The sequence below is a fragment of the Schistocerca nitens genome, chromosome 3 (assembly GCF_023898315.1).
Source record: "Schistocerca nitens isolate TAMUIC-IGC-003100 chromosome 3, iqSchNite1.1, whole genome shotgun sequence".
Classification (NCBI taxonomy): Eukaryota; Metazoa; Arthropoda; class Insecta; order Orthoptera; family Acrididae; genus Schistocerca; species Schistocerca nitens.
The window spans coordinates 13,695,226-13,715,144 of NC_064616.1; positions in this window are offsets into that span (position 1 = coordinate 13,695,226).

Below are 19,919 nucleotides of genomic sequence, written 5' to 3' on the forward strand. Positions count from 1 at the left end.
ACTTAGTCTTCCTGTATTTAAGTCGGCATTGTGTCTCTTTTATTTAATTCTGATACAATTTCTGTGTTTCATTGTCTCTGTGAAGGTCCCAGGGATACAGTAAACCCTGCAGAGGTGAATCGGAATGTATAACTGGTGACACAGGAAACGCTCAAATTACAGACATTAGGAAGACTCAGTCTTCCTGTACTTAAGTCGGCATTGTGTATCTTATATTTAAATTCGATGCAATTTGTGTGTTTCATCGCCAATGGGAAGGTCCAAGGGATACAGTAAACCTGCAGAGGTGCATCGGAATGTAAAACTGGTGACACAGGAAACGCTCAAAACATAGATAGTAGGAAGACTCAGTCTTCCTGTACTTAAGTCGGCGTTGTGTCTCTTATATTTAATTCCGATGCAATTTCTATATTTCATCGTCATTGGGAAGGTCCAAGGGATACAGTAAACCTGCAGAGGTGCATCGGAATGTAAAACTAGTGACACAGGAAACGCTCAAACATTGACCGTACGAAGACTGTTTTCTTGTACTTAAGTTGGCATTGTGTCTCTTATATTTAATTTCGATGCAATTTCTGTGTTTCATCATCAATGGGAAGGTCCAAGGGATACACGAAACCTGCAGAGGTGCATCGGAATGTAAAACTGGTGACACAGGAAACGCTCAACACATAGACAGTAGGAAGACTCATTCTTCCTGTACTTAAGTCGGCATTGTGTCTTTTATATATACTTCCGACGCAATTTCTGTGTTTCATCGTCAATGGGAAGGTCCAAGGGATACAGTAAACCTGCAGAGGTGCATCGGAATGTAAAACTAGTGACACAGGAAACGCTGAAATTATAGACAGTAGGAAGACTCAGTCTTCCCGTACTTAAGTCGGCATTGTGCCTCTTATATTTATTTCCGATGAAATTTCTGTGTTTCATCGACAATGGGAAGGGGCAAGGGATACAGTAAACTGGCATAGGTGCATCCGAATGTAAAACTGGCGACACAGGAAACGCTCAAAACATAGACCGTGAGAAGACTCACTTTTCTTGTACTTAAGTCGGCGTTGTGTCTCTTATATTTAAATTCCGATGCAATTTCTATGTTTCATCGTTAATGGGAAGGTCCAAGGGATACAGTAAACCTGCAGAGGTGCATCGGAATGTAAAACTGGTGACACAGGAAACGCTCAAATCATAGACAGTAACAAGACTCAGTCATCCTGTACTTAAGTAGGCATTGTGTCTCTTAAATTTAACTCCGATGCAATTTCTGTGTTTCATCGTCAATGGGAAGGTCCAAGGGATACAGTAAACCTGCAGAGGTGCATCAGAATGTAAAACTGGTGACACAGGAAACGCTCAAAACATAGATAGTAGGAAGACTCAGTCTTCCTGTACTTAAGACGGCGTTGTGTCTCTTATATTTAATTCCGATGCAATTTCTGTATTTCATCGTCAATGGGAAGGTCCAAGGGATACAGTAAACCTGCAGAGGTGCATCGGAATGTAAAACTAGTGACACAGGAAACGCTCAAAACATAGACAGTAGGAAGACTCAGTCTTCCTGTACTTAAGTCGGCATTCTGTCTCTTATATTTAATTCCGATGCGATTTCTGTGTTACATCGACAATGGGAAGGTCCAAGGGATACAGTAAACCGGCAGAGGTGCATCGGAATGTAAAACTGGTGACACAGGAAACGCTCAAACATTGACCGTACGAAGACTGTTTTCTTGTACTTAAGTTGGCATTGTGTCTCTTATATTTAATTTCGATGCAATTTCTGTGTTTGATTATCAATGGGAAGGTCCAAGGGATACACGAAACCTGCAGAGGTGCATCGGAATGTAAAACTGGAGACACAGGAAACTCACAAACATAGACAGTAGGAAGACTCAGTCTTCCTGTACTTAAGTCGGCATTGTCTCTCTTATATTTAATTCCGATGCAATTTCTGTGTTTCATCGTCAATGGGAAGGTCCAAGGGATACAGCAAACCTGCAGAGGTGCATCGGAATGCAAAACTAGTGACACAGGAAACGCTCAAAACATAGACAGTAGGAAGACTCAGTCTTCCTGTACTTAAGTCGGCATTGTGTCTCTTATATTTAATTCCGATGCAAATTCTGTGTTTCATCGACACTGTGAAGGTCCAAGGGATACAGTAAACCTGTAGAGGTGCACCGGAACGTAAAACTGGTGACACACGAAACGCTCAAATTATAGACAGAAAGAAGACACAGTCTTCCTGTACTTAAGTCGGCATTGTGTCACTTATAATTAATTCCGATGCAATTTCTCTATTTCATCGTCAATGGGAAGGTCCAAGGGATACAGTAAACCTGCAGAGGTGCATCTGAATTTAAAACTGGTGACACAGGAAACGCTCAACACATAGACAGTAGGAAGACTCATTCTACCTGTACTTAAGTCGGCATTGTGTCTCTTATATTTAATTCCGATGCAATTTCTGTGTTTCATCGTCAATGGGAAGGTCCAAGGGATACAGTAAACCTGCAGAGGTGTATCGGAATGTAAAACTGATGACACAGGAAACGCTCAAAACATAGACAGTAGGAAGACTCAGTCTTCCTGTACTTAAGTCGGCATTGTTTCTCTTATATTTAATTCCGATGTAATTTCTGTTTTTCATCGTCAATGGGAAGGTCCAAGGGATACAGTAAACCTGCAGAGGTGCATCGGAATGTAAAACTGATGACACAGAAAACGCTCAAAGCATAGACAGTAGGATGACTCAGTCTTCCTGTACTTAAGTCGGCATTGTGTCTCTTATACTTAATTCCGATGCAATTTCTGTGTTTCATCGTCATGGGAAGGTCCAAGGGATACAGTATACCTGCAGAGTTGCATCAGAATGTAAAACTGGTGACACAGGAAACGCTCAAACATTGACCGTACGGAGACTGTTTTCTTGTACTTAAGTTGGCATTGTGTCTCCTATATTAATTTCGATGCAATTTCTGTGTTTCATCATCAATGGGAAGGTCCAAGGGATACTGGAAACCTGCAGAGGTGCATCGGAATGTAAAACTGGTCACACAGGAAACGCACAAACATAGACAGTAGGAAGACTCAGTCTTCCTGTACTTAAGTCGGCATTGTGTCTCTTATATTTATTTCCGATGAAATTTCTGTGTTTCATCGTCAATGGGAAGGTCCAAGGGATACAGTAAACCTGCAGAGGTGCATCGGAATGTAAAACTAGTGACACAGGAAACGCTCAAACATAGACAGTAGGAGGACTCAGTCTTCCTGTACTTAAGTCGGCATTGTGTCTCTTATATTTATTTCCGATGCAATATCTGTGTTTCATCGTCAATGGGAAGGTCCAAGGGATACAGTAAACCTGCAGAGGTGCATCGGAATATATAACTGGTGACACAGGAAACGCTCAAAGCATAGACAGTAGGAAGACTCAGTCTTCCTGTACTTAAGTCGGCATTCTGTCTCTTATATTTATTTCCGATGAAATTTCTGTGTTTCATCGTCAATGGGAAGGTCCAAGGGATATAGTAAACCTGCAGAGGTGCATCGGAAAGTAAAACTGATGACACAGGAAACGCTCAAAACATTGACTGTAGGAAGACTTAGTCTTCCTGTACTTAAGTCGGCATTTTGTCTCTTATATTTAATTCCGATGCAATTTCTGTGTTTCATCTTCACTGTGAAGGTCCAAGGGGTACAGTAAAACTGTACAGGTGCATCGGAATGTAAAACTGGTGACACAGGAAACGCTCAAATTATAGACAGTAGGAAGACTCAGTCTTCCTGTACTTAAGTCGGCTTTGTGTCTCATATATTTAAATTCGATGCAATTTGTGTGTTTCATAGCCAATGGGAAGGTCCAAGGGATACAGTAAACCTGCAGCGGTGCATCGGAAAGTAAAACTGGTGACACAGGAAACGCTCAAAACATTGACTGTAAGAAGACTGTTTTCTTGTACTTAAGTCGGCATTGTGTCTCTTATATTTAATTCCGATGCACATTCTGTGTTTCATTGCCACTGTGAAGGTCCAAGGGATACAGAAAACCTGTAGAGGTGCATCGGAATGTAAAACTGGTGATACAGGAAACACTCAAATTATAGACAGTAGGAAGACTCAGTCTTCCTGTACTTAAGTCGGCATTGTGTCTCTTATATTTAATTCCGATGCAATTTCTGTGTTTCATCGTCAATGGGAAGGTCCAAGGGATACAGTAAACCTGCAGAGCTGCATCGGAGTGTAAAACTGGTGACACAGGAAACGCTCAAAACATAGCCAGTAGGAAGACTTAATCTTCTTGTACTTAAGTCGGCATTGTGTCTCTTATATTTAATTCCGATGCGATTTCTGTGTTTCATCGACAATGGGAAGGTCCAAGGGAGACAGTAAACCGGCAGAGGTGCATCGGAATGTAAAACTGGTGACACAGGAAACGCTCAAATAATAGACAGTAGGAAGACTGAGTCTTGCTGTACTTAAGTCGGTATTGTGTCTCTTATATTTATTTCCGATGAAATTTCTGTGTTTCATCGTCAATGGGAAGGTCCAAGGGATATAGTAAACCTGCAGAGGTGCATCGGAAAGTAAAACTGATGACACAGGAAACGCTCAAAACATAGACAGTGGGAAGACTTAGTCTTCCTGTACTTAAGTCGGCATTGTGTCTCTAATATTTAATTCCGATGCAATTTCTGTTTTTCATCGTCAATGGGAAGGTCCAATGGATACAGTAAAACTGCAGAGGTCCATCGGAATGTAAAACTGGTGACACAGGAAACGCTCAAAACATTGACAGTAGGAAGTCTCAGTCTTCCTGTACTTAAGTCGGCATTGTGTCTCTTATAATTATTTCCGATGCAATTTCTGTGTTTCATCGTCAATGGGAAGGTCCAAGGGATACAGTAAACCTGCAGGGGTGCATCGAAATGAAAACTAGTGACACAGGAAACGTTAAAACATAGACAGTAGGAAGACTCAGTCTTCTTGTACTGAAGTCGGCATTGTGTCTCTTATATTTAATTCCGATTCAATTTCTGTGTTTAATCGTGAATGGGAAGGTCCAAGGGATACAGTAAACCTGCAGAGGTGCATCGGAGTGTAAAACTGGTGACACAGGAAACGCTCAAAACATAGCCAGTAGAAAGACTCAGTCTTCCTGTACTTAAGTCGGCATTGTGTCTCTTATATTTAATTCCGATGCAATTTCTGTGTTTCATCGTCAATGGGAAGGTCCAAGGGATACAGTAAACCTGCAAAGGTGCATCGGAATGTAACACTGGTGACACAGGAAACGCTCAAATCATAGACAGTAGGAAGACTCAGTCTTGCTGTACTTAAGTCGGCATTGTGTCTCTTATATTTATTTCCGATGAAATTTCTGTGTTTCATAGTCAATGGGAAGGTCCAAGGGATATAGTAAACCTGCAGAGCTGCATCGGAAAGTAAAACTGATGACACAGGAAACGCTCAATACATAGACAGTAGGAAGACTTAGTCTTCCTGTACTTAAGTCGACATTGTGTCTCTTATATTTAATTCCGATGCAATTTCTGTGTTTCATCGTCAATGGGAAGGTCCAAGGGATACAGTAAACTTGCAGAGCTGCATCGGAGTGTAAAACTGGTGACACAGGAAACGCTTAAAACATTGACTGTAAGAAGACTGTTTTCTTGTACTTAAGTCGGCATTGTGTCTCTTATATTTAATTCCGATGCAATTTCTGTGTTTCATCGTCACTGTGAAGGTCCAAGGGATACAGAAAACCTGTAGAGGTGCATCGGAATGTAAAACTGGTGATACAGGAAACGCTCAAATTATAGACAGTAGGAAGACTCAGTCTTCCTGTACTTAAGTCGGCATTCTGTCTCTTATATTTAATTCCGATGCAATTTCTGTGTTTCATCGTCAATGGGAAGGTCCAAGGGATACAGTAAACTTGCAGAGCTGCATCGGAGTGTAAAACTGGTGACACAGGAAACGCTCAAAACATAGCCAGTACGAAGACTTAGTCTTCCTGTACTTAAGTCGGCATTGTGTCACTTAAATTTAATTCCGATGCAATTTCTGTTTTTCATCGTCAATGGGAAGGGCCAAGGGATACAGGAAACCTGCAGAGGTGCATCGGAATGTAAAACTGGTGACACAGGAAACGCTCAAACATAGAGGGTAGGAAGCCTCAGTCTTCCTGTACTTAAGTCGGCATTGTGTCTCTTATATTTCATTCCGATGAAATTTTTGTGTTTCATCAAGAATGGGAAGGTCCAAGGGATATAGTAATCCTGCGGACGTGCATCGGAAAGTAAAACTGATGACACAGGAAACGCTCAAAACATAGACAGTAGGAAGACTATGTCTTCCTGTACTTAAGTCGGCATTGTGTATCTTATATTTATATTCGATGCAATTTGTGTGTTTCATCGCCAATGGGAAGGTCCAAGGGATACAGTAAACCTGCAGATGTGCATCGGAATGTAAAACAGGTGACACAGGAAACGCTCAAAACATTGACTGTAAGAAGACTGTTTTCTTGTACTTTAGTCGGCATTGTGTCTCTTATATTTAATTCCGATGCAATTTCTGTGTTTCATCGTCAATGGGAAGGTCCAAGGGATACAGAAAACCTGCAGAGGTGCATCAGAATGTAAAACTGGTGACACAGGAAACGCTCAAAACATAGACAGTAGGAAGACTCAGTCGTCCTGTACTTAAGTCGGCATTGTGTCTCTTATTTTTATTTCCGATGAAATTTCTGTGTTTCATCGTCAATGGGAAGGTCCAAGGGATACAGTAAGCCTGCAGAGGTGCATCAGAATTTAAAACTGGTGACACAGGAAACGCTCAACACATAGACAGTAGGAAGACTCATTCTTCCTGTACTTAAGTCGGCATTGTGTCTCTTATATTTAATTCCGACGCAATTTCTCTGTTTCATCGTCAATGGGAAGGTCCAAGGGATACAGTAAACCTGCAGAGGTGCATCGGAATGTAAAACTAGTGACACAGGAAACGCTGAAATTATAGACAGTAGGAAGACTCAGTCTTCCCGTACTTAAGTCGGCATTGTGTCTCTTATATTTAATTCCGATGCAATTTCTGTGTTTCATCGTCAATGGGAAGGTCCAAGGGATACAGGAAACCTGCAGAGGTGGATCGGAATGTAAAACTAGTGACACAGGAAACGCTCAAAACATAGACAGTAGGAAGACTTAGTCTTCCTGTACTTAAGTCAGCATTATGTCCCTTATATTTAATTCCGATGCAATTTCTGTGTTTCATCGTCAATGGGAAGGTCCAAGGGATACAGTAAACCTGCAGAGGTGCATCGGAATGTAAAACTGGTGACACAGGAAACGCTCAAAACATAGACAGTAGGAAGACTCAGTCTTCCTGTACTTAAGTCGGCATTGTGTCTCTTATATTTATTTCCGATGAAATTTCTGTGTTTCATCGTGAGTGGGAAGATCCAAGGGATACAGGAAACCTGCAGAGGTGGATCGGAATGTAAAACTAGTGACACAGGAAACGCTCAAAACATAGACAGTAGGAAGACTTAGTCTTCCTGTACTTAAGTCGGCATTATGTCCCTTATATTTAATTCCGATGCAATTTCTGTGTTTCATCGTCTCTGTGAAGGTCCAAGGGATACAGTAAACCTGTAGAGGTGCATCGGAATGTAAAACTGGTGACACAGGAAACGCTCAAATTACAGACATTAGGAAGACTCAGTCTTCTTGTACTTAAGTCGGCATTGTGTCTCTTATATTTCATTCCGATGCAATTTCTGTTTTTCATCGTCAGTGGGAAGGTCAAATGGATACAGTAAACCCTGCAGAGGTGAATGGGAATGTAAAACTGGTGACACAGGAAACGCTCAAAAATATTGACAGTAGGAAGACTCAGTCTTCCTGTACTTAAGTCGGCATTGTGTAGCTTATATTTAAATTCGATGCAATTTGTGTGTTTCATCGCCAATGGGAAGGTCCAAGGGATACAGTAAACCTGCAGATGTGCATCGGAATGTAAAACTGGTGACACAGGAAACGCTCAAAACATTGACTGTAAGAAGACTGTTTTCTTGTACTTTAGTCGGCATTGTGTCTCTTATATTTAAATCCGATGCAATTTCTGTGTTTCATCGTCAATGGGAAGGTCCAAGGGATACAGTAAACCCGCAGAGGTGCATCGGAATCTGAAACTGGTGACACAGGAAACGCTCAAAACATAGACAGTAGGAAGACTCAGTCTTCCTGTACTTAAGTCGGCATTGTGCCTCCTATATTTATTTCCGACGAAATTTCTGTGTTTCATCGGCAATGTTAAGGGGCAAGGGATACAGTAAACCGGCATAGGTGCATCCGAATGTAAAACTGGCGACACAGGAAACGCTCAAATCATAGACCGTAAGAAGACTCACTTTTCTTGTACTTAAGTCGGCGTTGTGTCTCTTATATTTAAACTCCGATGCAATTTCTATGTTTCATCGTGAATGGGAAGGTCCAAGGGATACAGTAAACCTGCAGAGGTGCATCGGAATGTATAACTGGTGACACAGGAAACGCTCAAAACATAGACAGTAGGAAGACTCAGTCTTCCTGTACTTAAGTCGGCATTGTGTCTCTTATATTTAATTCCGATGCAATTTCTGTTTTTCATCATCAATGGGAAGGTCCAATGGATACAGTAAACCCTGCAGAGGTGAATCGGAATGTAAAACTGGTGACACAGGAAACGCTCAAAACATTGACAGTAGGAAGACTCAGTCTTCCTGTACTTAAGTCGGCATTGTGTCTCTTATATTTAAATTCGATGCAATCTGTGTGTTTCATCGCCAATGGGAAGGTCCAAGGGATACAGTAAACCTGCAGAGGTGCATCGGAATGTAAAACTGGTGACACAGGAAACGCTAAAAACATTGACAGTAGGAAGACTCAGTCTTCCTGTACTTAAGTCGGCATTGTGTCTCTTATATTTAAATTCGATGCAATTTGTGTGTTTCATCGCCAATGGGAAGGTCCAAGGGATACAGTAAACCTGCAGAGGTGCATCGGAATGTAAAATTGGTGACACAGGAAACGCTCAAAACATTGACTGTAAGAAGACTATTTTCTTGTACTTAAGTCGGCATTGTGTCACTTATATTTAATTCCGATGCAATTTCCGTGTTTCATCGTCACTGTGAAGGTCCAAGGGATACAGAAAACATGTAGAGGTGCATCGGAATGTAAAACTGGTGATACAGGATACGCTCTAATTATAGACAGTAGGAAGACTCAGTCTTCCTGTACTTAAGTCGGCATTGTGTCTCTTATATTTAATTCCGATGCAATTTCTGTGTTTCATCGTCAATGGGAAGGTCCAAGGGATACAGTAAACCTGCAGAGGTGCAGCGAAATGTAAAACTAGTGACACAGGAAACGTTAAAAACATAGACAGTAGGAAGACTCAGTCTTCTTGTACTTAAGTCGGCATTGTGTCTCTTATACTTAATTCCGATTATATTTCTGTGTTTCATCGTGAGTGGGAAGGTCCAAGGGATACAGTAAACCTGCAGAGGTGCATCGGAGTGTAAAACTGGTGACACAGGAAACGCTCAAAACGTATCCAGTAGGAAGACTTATTCTTCTTGTACTTAAGTCGGCATTGTGTCTCTTATATTTAATTCCGATGCAATTTCTGTGTTTCATCGTCAATGGGAAGGTCCAAGGGATACAGTAAACCTGCAGAGGTGCATCGGAATGTAAAACTGGTGAGACAGGAAACGCTCAAACCATAGACATTAGGAAGACTCAGTCTTGCTGTACTTAAGTCGGCATTGTGTCTCTTATATTTATTTCCGATGAAATTTCTGTGTTTCATCGTCAATGGGAAGGTCCAAGGGATATAGTAAACCTGCAGAGGTTCATCGGAAAGTAAAACTGATGACACAGGAAACGCTCAAAACATAGACAGTAGGAAGACTTAGTCTTCCTGTACTTAAGTCGGCATTGTGTCTCTTATATTTAATTCCGATGCAATTTCTGTGTTTCATCGTCACTGTGAAGGTCCAAGGGATACAGTAAAACTGTACAGGTGCATCGGAATGTAAAACTGGTGACACAGGAAACGCTCAAATTATAGATAGTAGGAACACTCAGTCTTCCTGTACTTAAGTCGGAATTGTGTCTCTTATATTTAATTCCGATGCAATTTCTGTGTTTCATCGTCAATGGGAAGGTCCAAGGGATACAGTAAACCTGCAGAGGTGCATCGGAATGTGAAACTGGTGACACAGGAAACGCTCAAAACATAGACAATAGGAAGACTCAGTCTTCCTGTACTTAAGTCGGCATTGTGCCTCTTATATTTATTTCCGATGAAATATCTGTGTTTCATCGTGTATGGGAAGGTCCAAGGGATATAGTAAACCTGCAGAGGTGCATCGGAAAATAAAACTGATGACACAGGAAAAGCTCTAAACATAGACAGTAGGAAGACTTAGTCTTCCTGTACTTAGGTCGGCATTGTGTGTCTTATATTTAAATCCGATGCAATTTCTGTTTTTCATCGTCAATGGGAAGGTCCAAGGGATACAGTAAACCTGCAGAGGTGCATCGGAATGTAAAACTGATGACACAGGAAACGCTCAAAACATAGACAGTAGGAAGACTCAGTCTTCCCGTACTTAAGTCGGCATTGTGTCTCTTATATTTAATTCCGATACGATTTCTTTGTTTCATCGACAATGGGAAGGGGCAAGGGATACAGTAAACCGGCATAGGTGCATCGGAATGTAAAACTGGTGACACAGGAAACGCTCAAATTATAGACAGTAGGAAGACTCATTCTTCCTGTACTTAAGTCGGCATTGTGTCTCTTATATTTAATTCCGATGCAATTTCTGTGTTTCATCGTCAATGGGAAGGTCCAATGGATACAGTAAACCTGCAGAGGTGCATCGGAATGTATAACTGGTGACACAGGAAACGCTCAAAACATAGACAGTAGGAAGACTCAGTCTTCCTGTACTTAAGTCGGCATTGTGTCTCTTATATTTAATTCCGATGCAATTTCTGTTTTTCATCATCAATGGGAAGGTCCAATGGATACAGTAAACCCTGCAGAGGTGAATCGGAATGTAAAACTGGTGACACAGGAAACGCTCAAAACATTGACAGTAGGAAGACTCAGTCTTCCTGTACTTAAGTCGGCATTGTGTCTCTTATATTTAAATTCGATGCAATTTGTGTGTTTCATCGCCAATGGGAAGGTCCAAGGGATACAGTAAACCTGCAGAGGTGCATCGGAATGTAAAATTGGTGACACAGGAAACGCTCAAAACATTGACAGTAGGAAGACTCAGTCTTCCTGTACTTAAGTCGGCATTGTGTAGCTTATATTTAAATTCGATGCAATTTGTGTGTTTCATCGCCAATGGGAAGGTCCAAGGGATACAGTAAACCTGCAGATGTGCATCGGAATGTAAAACTCGTGACACAGGAAACGCTCAAAACATTGACTGTAAGAAGACTGTTTTCTTGTACTTTAGTCGGCATTGTGTCTCTTATATTTAAATCCGATGCAATTTCTGTGTTTCATCGTCAATGGGAAGGACCAAGGGATACAGTAAACCCGCAGAGGTGCATCGGAATCTGAAACTGGTGACACAGGAAACGCTCAAAACATAGACAGTAGGAAGACTCAGTCTTCCTGTACTTAAGTCGGCATTGTGCCTCTTATATTTATTTCAGACGAAATTTCTGTGTTTCATCGGCAATGGGAAGGGGCAAGGGATACAGTAAACCGGCATAGGTGCATCCGAATGTAAAACTGGCGACACAGGAAACGCTCAAATCATAGACCGTAAGAAGACTCACTTTTCTTGTACTTAAGTCGGCGTTGTGTCTCTTATATTTAAATTCCGATGCAATTTCTATGTTTCATCGTGAATGGGAAGGTCCAAGGGATACAGTAAACCTGCAGAGGTGCATCGGAATGTATAACTGGTGACACAGGAAACGCTCAAAACATAGACAGTAGGAAGACTCAGTCTTCCTGTACTTAAGTCGACATTGTGTCTCTTATATTTAATTCCGATGCAATTTCTGTTTTTCATCATCAATGGGAAGGTCCAATGGATACAGTAAACCCTGCAGAGGTGAATCGGAATGTAAAACTGGTGACACAGGAAACGCTCAAAACATTGACAGTAGGAAGACTAAGTCTTCCTGTACTTAAGTCGGCATTGTGTCTCTTATATTTAAATTCGATGCAATTTGTGTGTTTCATCGCCAATGGGAAGATCCAAGGGATACAGTAAACCTGCAGAGGTGCATCGGAATGTAAAACTGGTGACACAGGAAACGCTCAAAACATTGACAGTAGGAAGACTCAGTCTTCCTGTACTTAAGTCGGCATTGTGTCTCTTATATTTAAATTCGATGCAATTTGTGTGTTTCATCGCCAATGGGAAGGTCCAAGAGATACAGTAAACCTGCAGAGATGCATCGGAATGTAAAATTGGTGACACAGGAAACGCTCAAAACATTGACTGTAAGAAGACTATTTTCTTGTACTTAAGTCGGCATTGTGTCTCTTATATTTAATTCCGATGCAATTTCCGTGTTTCATCGTCACTGTGAAGGTCCAAGGGATACAGAAAACATGTAGAGGTGCATCGGAATGTAAAACTGGTGATACAGGAAACGCTCAAATTATAGACAGTAGGGAGACTCAGTCTTCCTGTACTTAAGTCGGCATTCTGTCTCTTATATTTAATTCCGATGCAATTTCTGTGTTTCATCGTCAATGGGAAGGTCCAAGGGATACAGAAAACCTGCAGAGCTGCATCGGAGTGTAAAACTGGTGACACAGGAAACGCTCAAAACATAGCCAGTAGGAAGACTTAGTCTTCCTGTACTTACGTCGGCATTGTGTCACTCATATTTAATTCCGATGCAATTTCTGTTTATCATCGTCAATAAGAAGGTCCAAGGGATACAGTAAACCTGCAGAGGTGCATCGGAATGTAAAACTGATGACACAGGAGACGCTCAAAACATAGACAGTAGGAAGACTCAGTCTTTCTGTACTTAAGTCGGCATTGTGTCTCTTTTATTTAATTCCGATACAATTTCTGTGTTTGATCGTCAATGGGAAGGTCCAATGGATACAGAAAACCTGCAGAGGTGCATCAGAATGTAAAACTGGTGACACAGGAAACGCTCAAATCATAGACAGTAGGAAGTCTCAGTCTTCCTGTACTTAAGTCGGCATTGTGACTCTTATATTTAATTCCGATGCGTTTTCTGTGTTTCATCGAACATTCGAGGGTCCAAGGGATACAGTAAACCGGCAGAGGTACAACAGCATGTAAAACTGGTGACACAGGAAACGCTCAAACATTGACCGTACGAAGACTGTTTCCTTGTACTTAAATCGGCATTGTGTCTGTTGTATTTAATTTCGATGCAATTTCTGTGTTTCATCGTCAATGCGAAGGTCCAAGGGAAACAGGAAACCTGCAGAGGTGCATCGGAATGTAAAACTGGAGACACAGGAAACGCTGAAACATAGAGGGTAGAAAGACTCAGTCTTCCTGTACTTAAGTCGGCATTGTGTCTCTTATATTTCATTCCGATGCAATATCTGTGTTTCATCGTCAATGGGAAGATCCAAGGGATACAGTAAACCTGTAGAGGTGCACCGGAATGTAAAACTGGTGACACACGAAACGCTCAAATTATAGACAGAAAGAAGACACAGTCTTCCTGTACTTAAGTCGGCATTGTGTCACTTATAATTAATTCCGATGCAATTTCTCTATTTCATCGTCAATGGGAAGGTCCAAGGGATACAGTAAACCTGCAGAGGTGCATCTGAATTTAAAACTGGTGACACAGGAAACGCTCAACACATAGACAGTAGGAAGACTCATTCTACCTGTACTTAAGTCGGCATTGTGTCTCTTATATTTAATTCCGATGCAATTTCTGTGTTTCATCGTCAATGGGAAGGTCCAAGGGATACAGTAAACCTGCAGAGGTGTATCGGAATGTAAAACTGATGACACAGGAAACGCTCAAAACATAGACAGTAGGAAGACTCAGTCTTCCTGTACTTAAGTCGGCATTGTTTCTCTTATATTTAATTCCGATGTAATTTCTGTTTTTCATCGTCAATGGGAAGGTCCAAGGGATACAGTAAACCTGCAGAGGTGCATCGGAATGTAAAACTGATGACACAGAAAACGCTCAAAGCGTAGACAGTAGGATGACTCAGTCTTCCTGTACTTAAGTCGGCATTGTGTCTCTTATACTTAATTCCGATGCAATTTCTGTGTTTCATCGTCATGGGAAGGTCCAAGGGATACAGTATACCTGCAGAGTTGCATCAGAATGTAAAACTGGTGACACAGGAAACGCTCAAACATTGACCGTACGGAGACTGTTTTCTTGTACTTAAGTTGGCATTGTGTCTCCTATATTAATTTCGATGCAATTTCTGTGTTTCATCATCAATGGGAAGGTCCAAGGGATACTGGAAACCTGCAGAGGTGCATCGGAATGTAAAACTGGTCACACAGGAAACGCACAAACATAGACAGTAGGAAGACTCAGTCTTCCTGTACTTAAGTCGGCATTGTGTCTCTTATATTTATTTCCGATGAAATTTCTGTGTTTCATCGTCAATGGGAAGGTCCAAGGGATACAGTAAACCTGCAGAGGTGCATCGGAATGTAAAACTAGTGACACAGGAAACGCTCAAACATAGACAGTAGGAGGACTCAGTCTTCCTGTACTTAAGTCGGCATTGTGTCTCTTATATTTATTTCCGATGCAATATCTGTGTTTCATCGTCAATGGGAAGGTCCAAGGGATACAGTAAACCTGCAGAGGTGCATCGGAATATATAACTGGTGACACAGGAAACGCTCAAAGCATAGACAGTAGGAAGACTCAGTCTTCCTGTACTTAAGTCGGCATTCTGTCTCTTATATTTATTTCCGATGAAATTTCTGTGTTTCATCGTCAATGGGAAGGTCCAAGGGATATAGTAAACCTGCAGAGGTGCATCGGAAAGTAAAACTGATGACACAGGAAACGCTCAAAACATTGACTGTAGGAAGACTTAGTCTTCCTGTACTTAAGTCGGCATTTTGTCTCTTATATTTAATTCCGATGCAATTTCTGTGTTTCATCTTCACTGTGAAGGTCCAAGGGGTACAGTAAAACTGTACAGGTGCATCGGAATGTAAAACTGGTGACACAGGAAACGCTCAAATTATAGACAGTAGGAAGACTCAGTCTTCCTGTACTTAAGTCGGCTTTGTGTCTCTTATATTTAAATTCGATGCAATTTGTGTGTTTCATAGCCAATGGGAAGGTCCAAGGGATACAGTAAACCTGCAGCGGTGCATCGGAAAGTAAAACTGGTGACACAGGAAACGCTCAAAACATTGACTGTAAGAAGACTGTTTTCTTGTACTTAAGTCGGCATTGTGTCTCTTATATTTAATTCCGATGCACATTCTGTGTTTCATTGCCACTGTGAAGGTCCAAGGGATACAGAAAACCTGTAGAGGTGCATCGGAATGTAAAACTGGTGATACAGGAAACACTCAAATTATAGACAGTAGGAAGACTCAGTCTTCCTGTACTTAAGTCGGCATTGTGTCTCTTATATTTAATTCCGATGCAATTTCTGTGTTTCATCGTCAATGGGAAGGTCCAAGGGATACAGTAAACCTGCAGAGCTGCATCGGAGTGTAAAACTGGTGACACAGGAAACGCTCAAAACATAGCCAGTAGGAAGACTTAATCTTCTTGTACTTAAGTCGGCATTGTGTCTCTTATATTTAATTCCGATGCGATTTCTGTGTTTCATCGACAATGGGAAGGTCCAAGGGAGACAGTAAACCGGCAGAGGTGCATCGGAATGTAAAACTGGTGACACAGGAAACGCTCAAATAATAGACAGTAGGAAGACTGAGTCTTGCTGTACTTAAGTCGGTATTGTGTCTCTTATATTTATTTCCGATGAAATTTCTGTGTTTCATCGTCAATGGGAAGGTCCAAGGGATATAGTAAACCTGCAGAGGTGCATCGGAAAGTAAAACTGATGACACAGGAAACGCTCAAAACATAGACAGTGGGAAGACTTAGTCTTCCTGTACTTAAGTCGGCATTGTGTCTCTAATATTTAATTCCGATGCAATTTCTGTTTTTCATCGTCAATGGGAAGGTCCAATGGATACAGTAAAACTGCAGAGGTCCATCGGAATGTAAAACTGGTGACACAGGAAACGCTCAAAACATTGACAGTAGGAAGTCTCAGTCTTCCTGTACTTAAGTCGGCATTGTGTCTCTTATAATTATTTCCGATGCAATTTCTGTGTTTCATCGTCAATGGGAAGGTCCAAGGGATACAGTAAACCTGCAGGGGTGCATCGAAATGAAAACTAGTGACACAGGAAACGTTAAAACATAGACAGTAGGAAGACTCAGTCTTCTTGTACTGAAGTCGGCATTGTGTCTCTTATATTTAATTCCGATTCAATTTCTGTGTTTAATCGTGAATGGGAAGGTCCAAGGGATACAGTAAACCTGCAGAGGTGCATCGGAGTGTAAAACTGGTGACACAGGAAACGCTCAAAACATAGCCAGTAGAAAGACTCAGTCTTCCTGTACTTAAGTCGGCATTGTGTCTCTTATATTTAATTCCGATGCAATTTCTGTGTTTCATCGTCAATGGGAAGGTCCAAGGGATACAGTAAACCTGCAAAGGTGCATCGGAATGTAACACTGGTGACACAGGAAACGCTCAAATCATAGACAGTAGGAAGACTCAGTCTTGCTGTACTTAAGTCGGCATTGTGTCTCTTATATTTATTTCCGATGAAATTTCTGTGTTTCATAGTCAATGGGAAGGTCCAAGGGATATAGTAAACCTGCAGAGCTGCATCGGAAAGTAAAACTGATGACACAGGAAACGCTCAATACATAGACAGTAGGAAGACTTAGTCTTCCTGTACTTAAGTCGACATTGTGTCTCTTATATTTAATTCCGATGCAATTTCTGTGTTTCATCGTCAATGGGAAGGTCCAAGGGATACAGTAAACTTGCAGAGCTGCATCGGAGTGTAAAACTGGTGACACAGGAAACGCTCAAAACATTGACTGTAAGAAGACTGTTTTCTTGTACTTAAGTCGGCATTGTGTCTCTTATATTTAATTCCGATGCAATTTCTGTGTTTCATCGTCACTGTGAAGGTCCAAGGGATACAGAAAACCTGTAGAGGTGCATCGGAATGTAAAACTGGTGATACAGGAAACGCTCAAATTATAGACAGTAGGAAGACTCAGTCTTCCTGTACTTAAGTCGGCATTCTGTCTCTTATATTTAATTCCGATGCAATTTCTGTGTTTCATCGTCAATGGGAAGGTCCAAGGGATACAGTAAACTTGCAGAGCTGCATCGGAGTGTAAAACTGGTGACACAGGAAACGCTCAAAACATAGCCAGTACGAAGACTTAGTCTTCCTGTACTTAAGTCGGCATTGTGTCACTTAAATTTAATTCCGATGCAATTTCTGTTTTTCATCGTCAATGGGAAGGGCCAAGGGATACAGGAAACCTGCAGAGGTGCATCGGAATGTAAAACTGGTGACACAGGAAACGCTCAAACATAGAGGGTAGGAAGCCTCAGTCTTCCTGTACTTAAGTCGGCATTGTGTCTCTTATATTTCATTCCGATGAAATTTTTGTGTTTCATCAAGAATGGGAAGGTCCAAGGGATATAGTAATCCTGCGGACGTGCATCGGAAAGTAAAACTGATGACACAGGAAACGCTCAAAACATAGACAGTAGGAAGACTTAGTCTTCCTGTACTTAAGTCGGCATTGTGTATCTTATATTTATATTCGATGCAATTTGTGTGTTTCATCGCCAATGGGAAGGTCCAAGGGATACAGTAAACCTGCAGATGTGCATCGGAATGTAAAACAGGTGACACAGGAAACGCTCAAAACATTGACTGTAAGAAGACTGTTTTCTTGTACTTTAGTCGGCATTGTGTCTCTTATATTTAATTCCGATGCAATTTCTGTGTTTCATCGTCAATGGGAAGGTCCAAGGGATACAGAAAACCTGCAGAGGTGCATCAGAATGTAAAACTGGTGACACAGGAAACGCTCAAAACATAGACAGTAGGAAGACTCAGTCGTCCTGTACTTAAGTCGGCATTGTGTCTCTTATATTTATTTCCGATGAAATTTCTGTGTTTCATCGTCAATGGGAAGGTCCAAGGGATACAGTAAGCCTGCAGAGGTGCATCAGAATTTAAAACTGGTGACACAGGAAACGCTCAACACATAGACAGTAGGAAGACTCATTCTTCCTGTACTTAAGTCGGCATTGTGTCTCTTATATTTAATTCCGACGCAATTTCTCTGTTTCATCGTCAATGGGAAGGTCCAAGGGATACAGTAAACCTGCAGAGGTGCATCGGAATGTAAAACTAGTGACACAGGAAACGCTGAAATTATAGACAGTAGGAAGACTCAGTCTTCCCGTACTTAAGTCGGCATTGTGTCTCTTATATTTAATTCCGATGCAATTTCTGTGTTTCATCGTCAATGGGAAGGTCCAAGGGATACAGGAAACCTGCAGAGGTGGATCGGAATGTAAAACTAGTGACACAGGAAACGCTCAAAACATAGACAGTAGGAAGACTTAGTCTTCCTGTACTTAAGTCAGCATTATGTCCCTTATATTTAATTCCGATGCAATTTCTGTGTTTCATCGTCAATGGGAAGGTCCAAGGGATACAGTAAACCTGCAGAGGTGCATCGGAATGTAAAACTGGTGACACAGGAAACGCTCAAAACATAGACAGTAGGAAGACTCAGTCTTCCTGTACTTAAGTCGGCATTGTGTCTCTTATATTTATTTCCGATGAAATTTCTGTGTTTCATCGTGAGTGGGAAGATCCAAGGGATACAGGAAACCTGCAGAGGTGGATCGGAATGTAAAACTAGTGACACAGGAAACGCTCAAAACATAGACAGTAGGAAGACTTAGTCTTCCTGTACTTAAGTCAGCATTATGTCCCTTATATTTAATTCCGATGCAATTTCTGTGTTTCATCGTCTCTGTGAAGGTCCAAGGGATACAGTAAACCTGTAGAGGTGCATCGGAATGTAAAACTGGTGACACAGGAAACGCTCAAATTACAGACATTAGGAAGACTCAGTCTTCTTGTACTTAAGTCGGCATTGTGTCTCTTATATTTCATTCCGATGCAATTTCTGTTTTTCATCGTCAGTGGGAAGGTCAAATGGATACAGTAAACCCTGCAGAGGTGAATCGGAATGTAAAACTGGTGACACAGGAAACGCTCAAAAATATTGACAGTAGGAAGACTCAGTCTTCCTGTACTTAAGTCGGCATTGTGTAGCTTATATTTAAATTCGATGCAATTTGTGTGTTTCATCGCCAATGGGAAGGTCCAAGGGATACAGTAAACCTGCAGATGTGCATCGGAATGTAAAACTGGTGACACAGGAAACGCTCAAAACATTGACTGTAAGAAGACTGTTTTCTTGTACTTTAGTCGGCATTGTGTCTCTTATATTTAAATCCGATGCAATTTCTGTGTTTCATCGTCAATGGGAAGGTCCAAGGGATACAGTAAACCCGCAGAGGTGCATCGGAATCTGAAACTGGTGACACAGGAAACGCTCAAAACATAGACAGTAGGAAGACTCAGTCTTCCTGTACTTAAGTCGGCATTGTGCCTCCTATATTTATTTCCGACGAATCTTCTGTGTTTCATCGGCAATGTTAAGGGGCAAGGGATACAGTAAACCGGCATAGGTGCATCCGAATGTAAAACTGGCGACACAGGAAACGCTCAAATCATAGACCGTAAGAAGACTCACTTT